The 11,995-nt window shown below is 52.3% G+C and overlaps 1 protein-coding gene across 1 annotated transcript in view; it reads right to left on the reverse strand.

Annotated features, from left to right (window-relative positions):
- The window catches only part of GALNT16 (polypeptide N-acetylgalactosaminyltransferase 16), an 88,772-nt gene that overhangs the window by 75,930 nt on the left and 847 nt on the right, over positions 1 to 11,995 (reverse strand). The window lies entirely within an intron of this gene.

The following is an 11,995-nucleotide window of genomic DNA, read 5'->3' on the forward strand; positions in this document are numbered from 1 at the left end:
CTGAGCAAAGCCATAACCAGAAACATGGCACCAAGAAGCAGGAAAAGTTCTAAAGCTCATGGAGTCCACTGTTAAGGGAGGGAAGATGAAGAAGAAAAGGAAAAGAACCAACCATCTTCTCTTCCCTCAGACCCTCCAGGTTTCTACCCTGCTTCTTGGGTTTACAGTCCTTTCTCTATGCTGCCAGGAGACAGGTCCCAGATCAGAGCCAACTCACCTCTACCAAGTAAGTGAAAAAGGGCTACTAAAAGTTTGCACAGTGATTTAAAGCTCTTGTCACATTGCCTTCGACAGGGTTCTGATCTACTGAGATGACCAACTTCCCCTCTGCACATCTCCTGACTCAGCACAAGTCTCATCCCTGCTTCTTCAAAGTGGCCAACTTCTTAAAACATATCGGGGCTTGAAAGTGAAGGAGAAATTCTCAAAGAGACAACTTCATCAGGGCAGGATCACTATACACAAAACACATGTTCCACAGTCCCAGTCTGTTCCCTTTACAGACATGGCTAATCGATTGCCTCTTTCCTGCTCAGTCTGCACACAGCTCCGGAATCCTTACCACGGTGCTGCGGGCTGCCACTCCCACAGGTTCTGGGCTGCCGGTAGAGCGGAGACCTATTTATCATTCTGGCTCTAACAGGATAAAGATGAAACACCAAAAGCAACAGACTGGAACTAATCCCTCAACTTTCCAAGGGAGTAAAAGGCTCCCTGCTTCCACGGGCTCCTACCCCTCCTATCCAAAACCCATTTTCATCACAGCGAGAACTTAGAAGGGATTTTGAAAAGAGAAGAGGCTGCAAGAAAACATTGACCTTGGGTTTAATGATGGTATGAGAACTAAGGCCCATGCTGGGAGGTATGCCGTGCCTGTAGATGATGGTGCATTAGGAATCAACGACATGGCAGCAGCTGGAGCGGAAAGGACTTACCCCAAAGTCAAGGTAAACTGGGAATGTAGCTGCATTCTTTACTTTCTATGAAACCTTCTGCTGACAGCCTCCTAGCACTTTGGAGAGGGGTCATGAACACCCAAAGAAATAGAATGCAAGCCACATAGGGAATTTCTAAATTTCCAGTAGCCACATTAAAAAAGTAAAAAGAAATAGGTAAAATTAATTTTGTCATATACTTTATTTCACTCAGTATGTCCAAGTATTATCATTTTAAAACACAGTCAATATTTTAAAATATTCGTGAGATATTAAAAACATTTTTTTAACATTTATTCATTTTTAGGAGACAGAGAAAGACAAAGCATGAGTGGGGGAGGGCAGGGAGAGAGGGAGACAGAATCTGAAGCAGGCTCCAGGCTCTGAGTGGTCAGCACAGAGCCCAATGCAGGGCTCAAACCCATGAACCGTGAGATCATGACCTGAGCTGAAGTTGGATGCCCAACCAACTGAGCCGCCCAGGTGCCCCATCACGAGATATTTTCATTCTTTTTCTATTGTACTAAGTCTTGGAAATCCAATGTGCACTTTACAGCACATTTCAATGTAGATAAGAAATTTTCACCAGAAATGTCTGCTCTGTATTGAGACCTCATAAAACTTACAGCTGAAAATGCAGGTTCCACATACTGAGTGTTCTTCTAAACACTCCTAAAAGTTTACCAATAACTGAAGTGAGTGCCTGCTTTTAAATTTAAATCAGTTCAATTTAAATTAAATGAAATCTCAGTTCCTCCTGTAGCTCTGGCCACACTTCAAGCGCTCAGTAGCACGTGTTGCTGGTTGCCACGTATTGGTCAGCACACGTCTGGACCATGCAGGGCTCTCTATCCTATCCATGGGCAGGTGCCACCACAGGGTCCCTGTCACAACTCACGGTACCTGTTGGCCTGGCTTTTCAGAATGGTTGCCTCACAACCAGTTTCTCTCTCTGACCAGGACCAGGCCTAACTCTCTCTGCATGGTTTGCTTCTGGCTTTGTCCCAGCTCAGCCTTCACAATCCCCAGGCCCCATGCTCTGTGGTTCTCGAACTAACCCACCCCCACCTGGCTCAGAGCCCTCCCCACAGGCGTGGTTCAGGGACCTTGCCTGACTGGAAGGGCTGAGTAGGTGATGCTGCCTTCTCTGCTATGCAAAAACAAAAACAAAAACAAAATCAAAATCAAAACAAAAACCAAGGGTTGGCAACCTTGGGGTGCACCCAGGGGCAAGCCATTTTCTTCCCATATTTTGGGAGAAAGCCCTTGCCATTTTTATGCCCCACAAGGTGGCACCAAGGCTATAATAAAACATTACCATGGGCAGCCTCTGCTCTCTACCTGGCAAATCCCTTTTGGTTTATGCATCCAAAAAGCCCTCCATCACCCCCCCCCTCTCCCTGCAGGGTGTGTGCCCAGGCCCTTGATTCCCTTTCTCCCTCTGGACTCTGGTTGGTGAATGTTCTGGGGGCTGTGGCTCCTTCAAGGCACCCACACCCCCACAGACATCACTAATCGATCACTTGCTCTTTCTCCGGAGCCTCAGGCAGGGTTCTCTGTCAAACCCTGGGGTAATGCCCCCAACCTCCCCTACTCCCCTCAGCCTCTTCCAGTCCCACCCCCGTGGGAGGAATTTCACATGGAGGGGAAAAGACAGCTTCCAAGCCAAGAATCTGGTCAGAGACTTGTGAGGCTCCAGAAGCTACACCCCACCCCGCAAAACTGCCTGCAGACTTGGTAACTTGGCAACATGGGTTCCCTCCAGCTGTGGCCTCCCGGGGTCAGACCCCCCCCTGAAATGAAAGACCTTGAAATGTCAGAAGTACTCCCCAACAGTTGGTTGAAAGAAGCTAAAAGCCAGTGCTGCTGTGAGAAGATAAAGGGATGAAAATGTGAACTCTGAAAAGCAGTATCTAAAAGGGCATGACTGACAGCGGTCTGGAATTGAGTCTGTGCGACAGGAACCACAAAGAGAGAGCGCCGGCTGCTTTCCGGGGGACACATGAGCCACATCGTACAGGTCACCGGGGCACAGGCAAGTCCCCTTAACATCAGTGAGCACAGTCTCAGACAGGCCCTGGCACAACCATCTTCTCCTGAAGGCAGCCCCTCTCATCCACCGCCCGCCTGTGCAAGGTCCTTGATCCCGCCAGGCCCTGGTGCCCACCTCCCACCTCCGTGCCCAGGGGAAGGCCCTGGATGCTGCTGCCTTCCGGGCTCTGCTGCACAGAAGGGGAACCTGCCAACAGAGGGCAGAGGGGACAGGACTTCCAAGTGCCTGCATTGCCAGAGGACTTCCTTTCCGGAGTCCCAAATGCACCTGAGGTGGATACAATGAACCAGACAGCAACAAAGGGGGACTTGATCAGGGACCCCTGTACGGAGGAATTCTCCTTCCCACACAGAACTCTCTCTCCGGAGACAGAGCCCTCCCCCACCCTGCTTCCCTCCAGTATTTCAACAAGGGCCCCATTCTTTTGTCTCTTAAATCTCTTCAGGCACCAGGACCCTCCATTCCCCCTCACACAACCCCCACACACACACACACACACACACACACACACACACACACACCTCATTGATCTCACATTATAAGGAAATGAAGGGTTCCAGCCGTAGACTATTTTAGGTTTACCCCTTTAAGAATCAACACTTCCTATTCCATTTGATCGTATTTCTGGAAAACGTTCTGAAACTGAATGACAGTCCGCTGACATACCAAGCCCGTCCACTGAATGTAATTTATCACTTCCTGATGACTCAGGGACATTTTCTGGGCCCTCTTTACCACGGCCTACAGGCCTAATGATCTGGACTTCTACCTGGGGGCACTCGTACCCTTGCTGAGTTGGCCCCGCCAAGTGCCCTGAGCACACGCCCTGCAGAGATTGTGCCCTGGGCCTTGGCCGTCTGGAACACTCTCCCCCTGGATGCCTCTATGGTTCACCCTTTCTGTTCATGTGGCAGCTCAAACACCACTTAATCTGAAAGACCCTTCCTGGCCCCTCTTCTCTCATCTTTCTGTCCCCTTTTGTGGCTTTATTTTATTTTCATGGAACTTGTCCCCACCTAATGCACTGCTTATTTATCTGTTTGTGGGTCTGTCTCTCCCACTAGGATGCGCACTTCTTAAGAGCAAAGCTTTTTACCTGTTCTGTGATCTCCAGGGCCTGGAACAGTCCTGGCACATAGTAAGTGCTCAGGAAATAATTGTCAAGGGAAGGAACAAATGATGCTGTCGGCAGCGCCGACCAGGGTGTGCCTGTTGGCAGAGGGGGGCTCCTCCAACCTCCCATGGCCCTTCCTGGTTGGTCCTTTGCTTCCAACTGTCACTTCTCAGTGTAGCGGCAGCTCCTGACAATTCTCTCATTCTGAGCCTTCTAATCTGCTGTCTTTGTAACTCAGGACAAGCAGAAGGTTGCAGGAGAAGGCCAACCCCCTGAACTCCTTAAACTGATTTTTATTACAATCCATGATCATTTCCAGGCTGTGGCCTGAGGGCAATTTCGCGCCTGTCTTCTGAGTCACGTCCAAGGGCCCTCGACTATTCTCTGCTCAGGGCTCTTGTCACTTCCTTCTGGTCCTTCCAGGTTGTTGAGATGTCTGTAGATGGGTTGAGATGGGTGGACACTCCCACACAGGTGTCTGTGAGCGTCCACAGACATCTCACAAACACCTTAGACTTCCAGTGTAGAGGGGAGCTGCGTAGCTCCGTCAGTGTTTTGAGAGAAAAGAACAGGGAGGGGGGTAGGTCCAGTTTATTCCTTATGAGAATTTAAAGGTTTTACGCTCTTTTGCACACAAGTGGTCTGGACTGGTATATACTTCAGCCTCTGGCCTTACTCTCCTTTATCTAAGCATCATCAGACCTTGAGCCCTGGCTTGGGGCTACCTCACTTTCGCAGAAGTGGGTCAACAAAGTCCAAGATGGTTCGAGTTGGGAGGTACCTTGGAGATCCTATAGTTCAACCCTCATCTGACAGATGAGGAACTAAGGCTCCAGAGAGCAGAAGTGACTCACCTAAGAAAACATGGCCCCTTGGGGGCAAAGCTGAACCTAGAAGCGGGTCACCTGGTTTTCATTTTCCATTGTCTCTCCATCCCCTCACACTTTCCTCCCTGGCAACCAGCATCTGTTTCCATCCCGGGCCACTCTGTCCTGCCCGGTCCTGGCCCTGCTAGGACCCGTCATGGCAGGTCTCACACTCTGAGCATGTTCGACGATGCCACCCACCTCTGAGCTCTGAGACAGTACTGTCCCTGACGTACACTGAGCCATACTGCAATTCATGGAATGGTGGGAAAGAGGCACCGGTGCCCTTAAGCTACTATTGAAGCTCTTCCCAGTGCATCCAGAAAAGGAGAAAGGCTATATCTGAGGCACTCTTGCCTCAATGTCTCCCCAAAGGTGGCCTGGGCCTTATCTTGCCTAAGGAATATAATCGAAAAGTTTCTCCCATTTGCTCCTCTGTTCCAAAATCCCACAGTTCTCCGGGGTGGCCACACCGTCTCTAGGCAGATACTGTCACAGGCTGTAGCTGCAATCCAGGGTGTGGGGGAGACAGGCAGGCCTGGGCTTCAGGCAGGCAGGAAACCTTGGAGGGGCCCTCGTGCTGAGGAGGAGGCGAAAAGACACAGCAGCGTTTTCTTCTCGGCAGCTTAGCCTCTGACCAGCCTTGGCGCCCTCTCCTTCCCTGCTTGGCCGGCTTCAAAGGAACAGGGAGGGGACAACACAGCGGCCGTTTTGGGTCCTTTAGTCATCCTCCTCCGTGGCCTCCGTGAGCCCAGCCAGCCTTGCTTCCCAGGGCAGCAGGTCTCTTGCGGAGCAGTGATTGGAGCCTATTTCAAACCCTGTTACAGAGCGGCCTGACATCGTAGGAGACAGGCTGGAAAATAAGCCTTTTCTCACCCCCTCACAACTGCTGCGGGAGGGAGGCGCTGACCAGTTGGCGGGGGTGTGTCGGCCTTTGGACAGTGATGGACGGTTCAGTCACAAAGTCTTCCTTCCGCTTTCCCCCTGCAACCTCTACCCACTGGCCCCCAGTTCTATTCTTTCATACCCTCACGCCGCTTGCCTTTGCTGTTGACTCAGTGCTAAGCCCCAATGGGACATTCAGAAGGGTGAGACATGGTTAAGGTATTCACTTTCATTGAGGAGTCCAGAGTGGTTTTATTTAGTCTAAATTACTTTCTGAAATAATTTCCTGGTGGGCTTTGCAATTGTAATGTTAATAGATGTTTGTTATAAAAAATGTAGAAAAAGCCAAAAGACAGATGGGAGATTACCCATAATCCTGCTTGCCTACTGCTGTTCTATATGGTTTTTGTAATTTTCCCCCAACAAATATTTATGCAGTAAACACAGAGCAAGGTGCTGATCTAGGTACTCCAGGAAAGACACACCAGTGCATCAGACTGGAATCTTGCCCTAAAGATGCTTCAAGGGAAAGAAGATATGGCCAGAGGCAAAAACACCTAGGTTTTGTGTTTTCTTATGTTTATGTTTATTTATTTATTTTTGAGAGATAGAGCATGAGGGAGGTGCAGAGAGAGAGGGAGAAAGAGAATCCCAAGCAGGCTCTCTGCTGTCAGCACAGAGTCCAATGCAGGACTCGAACTCATGAACTGTGAGATCATGACCTGAGCCAAAATCAAGAGTCAGAAGCTTAAATGAACAAACCATCCAGGTGTCCCTAGGAAGACCTAGTGGCTTTTTTTTTTAATTTTTTATTTATTTTTGAGAGACAGAAAGAGACAGAGCATGAGCAGGGGAGGGGCAGAGAGAGAGAGAGAGAGGGAGACACAGAATCTGAAGCAGGCTCCAGGCCCTGAACTGTCAGCACAGGGCCCCACACGGGGCTCAAACCCATCTCGAACTGTGAGATCATGACCTGAGCTGAAGTCAGATGCTTAACCAACTGAGCCACCCAGGCATCCCTAGAAACACCTCATTTTAAAGGCACGTCTTAGTTGTCTGATCATTGGTAACTAAGCCTCAGTTTACTCATATGTTAAGTGGACCGATAATGGCACCCACCTTGTTAGGTCGTTGAGGGGAGGCAGAGAGGTTACAGTGTTCAATGACTAGAGCCTCTAAAAACATCATATGGAGGCAAGGGGCATTACAGAGGCCAGCTGGGTACAGATCGAAGACCACAAGGGTCCGTTCAGAGGAGAGAGCCCAGGTCCCCGGAAACTGTCTCCAGAGCTAGGTGCACACCCTCTGAGAGTGTACCAAACCGTCGGGTTCTGTGAATGGAACCGCTGCCCCAGTGTGATCATCACGGACATCATCTGCTCCCCGTTCCTGTCAGAAGCCCTGGGTTTCCTGTCTATTTAGCCTCTGTGTGTCTTTGCCCTCCGGTCACAGGGAAGGTTTCCGGTCTCCTTCACAATCAGACAGGGGATAAATCTTCAATCTTCTAACGGTAATGAACTGCTCGGAACGGGCTCCCCTCTGACCCCAGGGCGGTTTCCCCCATTACTGCGAGACAGTTCGCTGGGCAATTCAGCCTGGCCTTGTCTGTCAGTGCCCCGCCACAGCTACTTAAATGGCATTTCCAGACCCGAGGGCCTCCTCTGCTCACAGAGCTGATAAACTCGACCACCAGAGAAGAAAGGCAGGCCCAATGCCTGCAGCAGCTAGTGGGGGGACTGCTGAGACCACACGGAAACACAGGGCCCCCTGGGGGAGGGAGCGGCCCCTACGGCCCATCCTGGGGCCTCAGGCTTCAGGCCTCCCAGCGAGGTGACCCATACCGGTCTTGGTGCCTCTGTGCTGTCCCCAAGTCCTGTGAGCGGGTCTCAACATGACCCAGGATGAGACCCCAGTGACGGGAACCCAGTCCCTTCCAATCTGAACATTGTGGCAAAGGGAATTGTGGGTATTTGTGCATCTCCCTCCCCGCCCTATTTCTGGTGTGTGGCACTTAGATGAATGAAACATAAAATCATTTTCTGTCATTTAGGCAAACCGTATTCCCACAGTTCTGAAATGCACACATTATAAATAAAATATAAACTCATCCAGATCTGACTGAAGCCTCTGCTCTGAGAGAACGGCACCAGAAAAGCCATTATCTGTGTCCCCTCCTGCTAGGTAAGCAGGGGTCCCTGTGAGGCCTCCAGGGTTACTGCGGGACCGCCTCCGGACAGGGGCATGCCCCTCCACGATCAAGGAACCTCATAACACTCTTCAGGAAAATTCCCTTAAAGCCACCCCTCTGCTTCTAGACATGAGACTCTCATCAGCTTATCCAAGGATTAACAAACCCTACAAGTCATTTAACCCCAATTTAACATAAAATAACCAAGGTCCAGAGATATAAGTATTTTGTCCATGGTCACCAGCAGTATTCCAACTGTAGGAAAACTCTCACCTAAAACTTCCAGGGTTCCAAACAGAAAATGTTGCAAGTGAGTATCCCTCTCTTGAAAATATTCATAATGGACAGCCTTTTAAAAAATACGTCTGTAGGGGCGCCTGGGTGGCTCAGTCAGTTAAGCGTCTGACTTCGGCTCAGGTCATGATCTCATGGTTCATGGGTTCAAGCCCCACATCAGGCTCTGTGCTGACAGCTCAGAGCCTAGAGCATGTCTTTGGATTCTATGTCTCCCTCTCTCTCGGACCCTCCTCTGCTCATACCATCTCTCTCTCAAAAATAAATAAAACATTAAAAATTAAAAAAATATGTCTGTAAAGTGAAATTCCGTGTAACACCTTAGCATCCCACCCGTGCCTCTTAGAGAACTAGCATATGGAACACCTAGGTGCCAAACCAATCACAAATGTTCTTCCTGACTGTGAGGTCTGAAGACTGCAGGCCAGCCGCGTCTGCTCCACTGCCTGCTTCAGCGGCTGCCCAGGGCCGGCACGCAGCAATTCGAGTGGATTTCCTCAAAGCCACTGCCTTGCCCGTAACACACAGCATGAAGAAATCACAAACCCCGCCACATCGCGAGCAGCCGTTGCGGGATGGAGTCAGTATCTCCCTATAGTTTTACACATCCCATTACCAATTTTTCACATCAAAATTTGTGACACATGGGCTGACAGAAGGACAGAATATTAAAAATCAGGACCTCTTGGAGAAAGCCGGGCCATACGGTTGCCATGCCGACACCCCACAATGCCAAACAGCGCCTCCAAGGTCCAGAAACAACTTGGCTGGCTTCGAATAGCCCAGACGTTGTAAAGGCAGTACTACCCCCTGGCCCAGGCTGTCATGCAGACCCTCCCTTTCCCAGCTCTGCTCTCTGTTCCCCTGGGGAGTGATGATGACATTTGTCTGAATTTTCTCAGCCTCAGTCGGCAGGGCTGGCCACATCATCCCCTAAGAATTTGAAAATCCACACGCAGCGTCCTGGCCCAAGTAGACAGAAACATGTTTTCGAATGGCAAGAAGACCTGTGAGAGGTTTGCCACAGCGTTTGGGGAGGGGGCAATCCATAGCTGCACCTGCCCCTTTTGGGTTGGACATCGGGGTTCTCTCCTGCAGAAAATGAACGTGCATTCCCCTATCTCCTTAGTTACAGTCAGATTGGAGCTCAGAACAGAATACTGGGGGCAGGGGGTGGTATGAGGCTTGGCTGCTCCCAGAGATGGGCAGAAATCCTACTTGCTTTGCCTAACAAATACTTAAGCCTTGCTGTGTGCATCAATGTGGGGATGTAAGAAGCTTCTAGCACAGTCCCTGCATGATGGCATATATGACTAAGAGCCCCCCCCCCCAGCCCTGGAAATACCTCGTAAGGTAGGAAGAAAATGCAAGGCTGTGTCCAGGGAGGTGTGTGACCAGAGACGAATGACTATGAAACAGACAGACACCCAGGGCTAAAACTTAAGAACAGAGAGATAGCTGTAGGCAGCCAGGGAATGTCTATGGCTCACTCTCAGGAAACCCCCACTCTCCCTGTCTTCTTGCACCCCTACTCTCTGGGTCCGTGGGATCTCTCTGATAACCCTTCACACTTTACACTTTGCTTCCAGTTCACCGCCCTTTCCGAATCTGCAGTAAGTCAAACCCCAGAAGAATGAGGAGAGGGCCAGGGGATGCTCACTGGAGCCCTGCCCTCCCAAGACCTCCAACTCCCAGCCCTCAAAACAAGTGCCTTGTGCCTCCAGCAGAGCCCAGCACACCCTTCCAGGGCTCTCAGTCCAAGTGGCCTTCCTGGCTGATCTCAGGAGGCAAGGAGGAGTGGGGAGAGGTCCAAGAGCAAGGTCAGGATTCTGAAGCAGAGACAAAGGTGAGAAGACCCACGAGCAGCAGTTTCTTGATGCTCCTTCCATTCTGTTCCCCCTCCTCTCTTTTTTCCCCTCCTCCTCCCCCTCCAGCTCAGACCCTCTTCCCAACACTTCACCATAGGACAGAACATCTGGCCAGCCTGCTTCTTCCCTGGTGCTCTGAGCCCACCTACACCGAGCCTCAGGCTGGCCCTCTCCAGGTGTGAGAATGGGGCAGCTTGCACAGGTTGGTGCTGTGCAGGCTCCCTGTGAGTCTGGGGCCACTACCGATTTGGCCACTTCCCACTCCAGCCTGTCAGTCTGCCCAGATCCCAACACCCTGGGGTCCTTACACTGGAGGCTTTCTCCTCTTAGTCCTTTCAGTCCAAACATCCTCAAGTGCTTTGGAAACAGTGCCTAGTGACAGGGGCCCTGCCTCGAAGGGAACCCTCCATCTAATCAGACTCACCCCAGAGAGTTCAACCCGACAGAGATCTGGGAATTGGGGGCCGGGGTTTGGAAAACCCATAAACCCCAAGGTCTCCTCAGGCAAAGCTAGGAAATGTGGTTCCATTGCAGGAGATTTTGACTTCTTCCCGGGTGGGTAACAAGACACGGCATCTGGGGCAGGATGGGAATAGGAGAGCACGTCCACACCAACACCCCCCTCCACCATATTCCTGGGGCTTCAGCTGCCTTTGCACAAATATCCCAGATTCTAGTCCACACAAGGCTTTGCCCTTCTGAACCTGCACCTCCAAGAGGAGTTCCACACCCCTCCCTCCTCAGGCCCAATTATTTCCCATCGGAATGGCCACTCTGCTCTACTCTCCCACCCTTGGCCCCACACTTTGCTCTCCCTCCTCCTCGTCTTCTGGCCAAGCTGTCCCAGACCAGCAGCTCATCCCGGGGGTCGCCCAAGACTCTTGCCCGCCACCGACCAGGTCGGAAGAACCCGGCCCGCCCGCCAGAGCCTCTCCGGGGGTCCCAGAGCCTCCCGCCTCAACAGGTGCCCCTGCCACACGGAGTTGTCACCCGGGGCCCGGGCGGAGGCGGCGACAGGCACGCCCCCTGCAGGGCGGCGGGGGCTCCGCACGCCTCAGCCTAAGTCCCCCGAGCGCCTAGGGCCCCGGCAGCGCCGCGGAGGCCCCCGCCGCGCTCCGCCACCTTTGTTTCTCGGCTCGCACTAGTGTCGCGGGGCTGACCTCGAGAGAGGGAATCTCTCAGCCCTAGCGCACACGCTGCCAGCAGACCCATCTGATGAACCATCGTGTTGGGGTGAGGGGCGCGTACAGAAAGAGACCTTTCCCGGACCCGGAGAATGCCGCGGGTGTTAGTGGGGAGTCCTCCGTGCCAAAGAAGCAAGTTCAAGTTGATCTGTGTTGAAAAGGGGGCGCAAAGCCCCCTGCGCCCTTAGAAATCCTGCCTTACCCAGCGCCCCCACCCCCAGGTCCTTTGCCCCCAGGAGACTGGAGAGGGGGTGCGCACGGCCACCTACGCGCTCAGCCGCACAAGGTTCCCACTGCCTGCTCTCTGCGCGCACCGTCCAGCAGCCTTCCCGGGGCAGGCGAGGTGCGGACAGCCCCCGACCCCCGGCCCCCGGTCCCGGCGGCGCACTGTCGAGAGAGCCACGTTCCCAGTCGCGCGCGCACACCGGGCCCACCAAACTTGCAGCACTTTCTCCCAGCCCCCACCCGCTGTCACCTCCCTCCATCCGTGCGCCCTGACCCCGCTGGCCCGACGGAGGTTGCCATAACAACGGGCAGGAATGCTTCAACATATACAAAGCCGGCAGGGCGCGGCGGGCACGCAGCCCCCGGCCCGGCGCCCTCTGCAG

This window comes from Suricata suricatta, chromosome 9 (assembly GCF_006229205.1).
Source record: "Suricata suricatta isolate VVHF042 chromosome 9, meerkat_22Aug2017_6uvM2_HiC, whole genome shotgun sequence".
NCBI lineage: Eukaryota > Metazoa > Chordata > Mammalia > Carnivora > Herpestidae > Suricata > Suricata suricatta.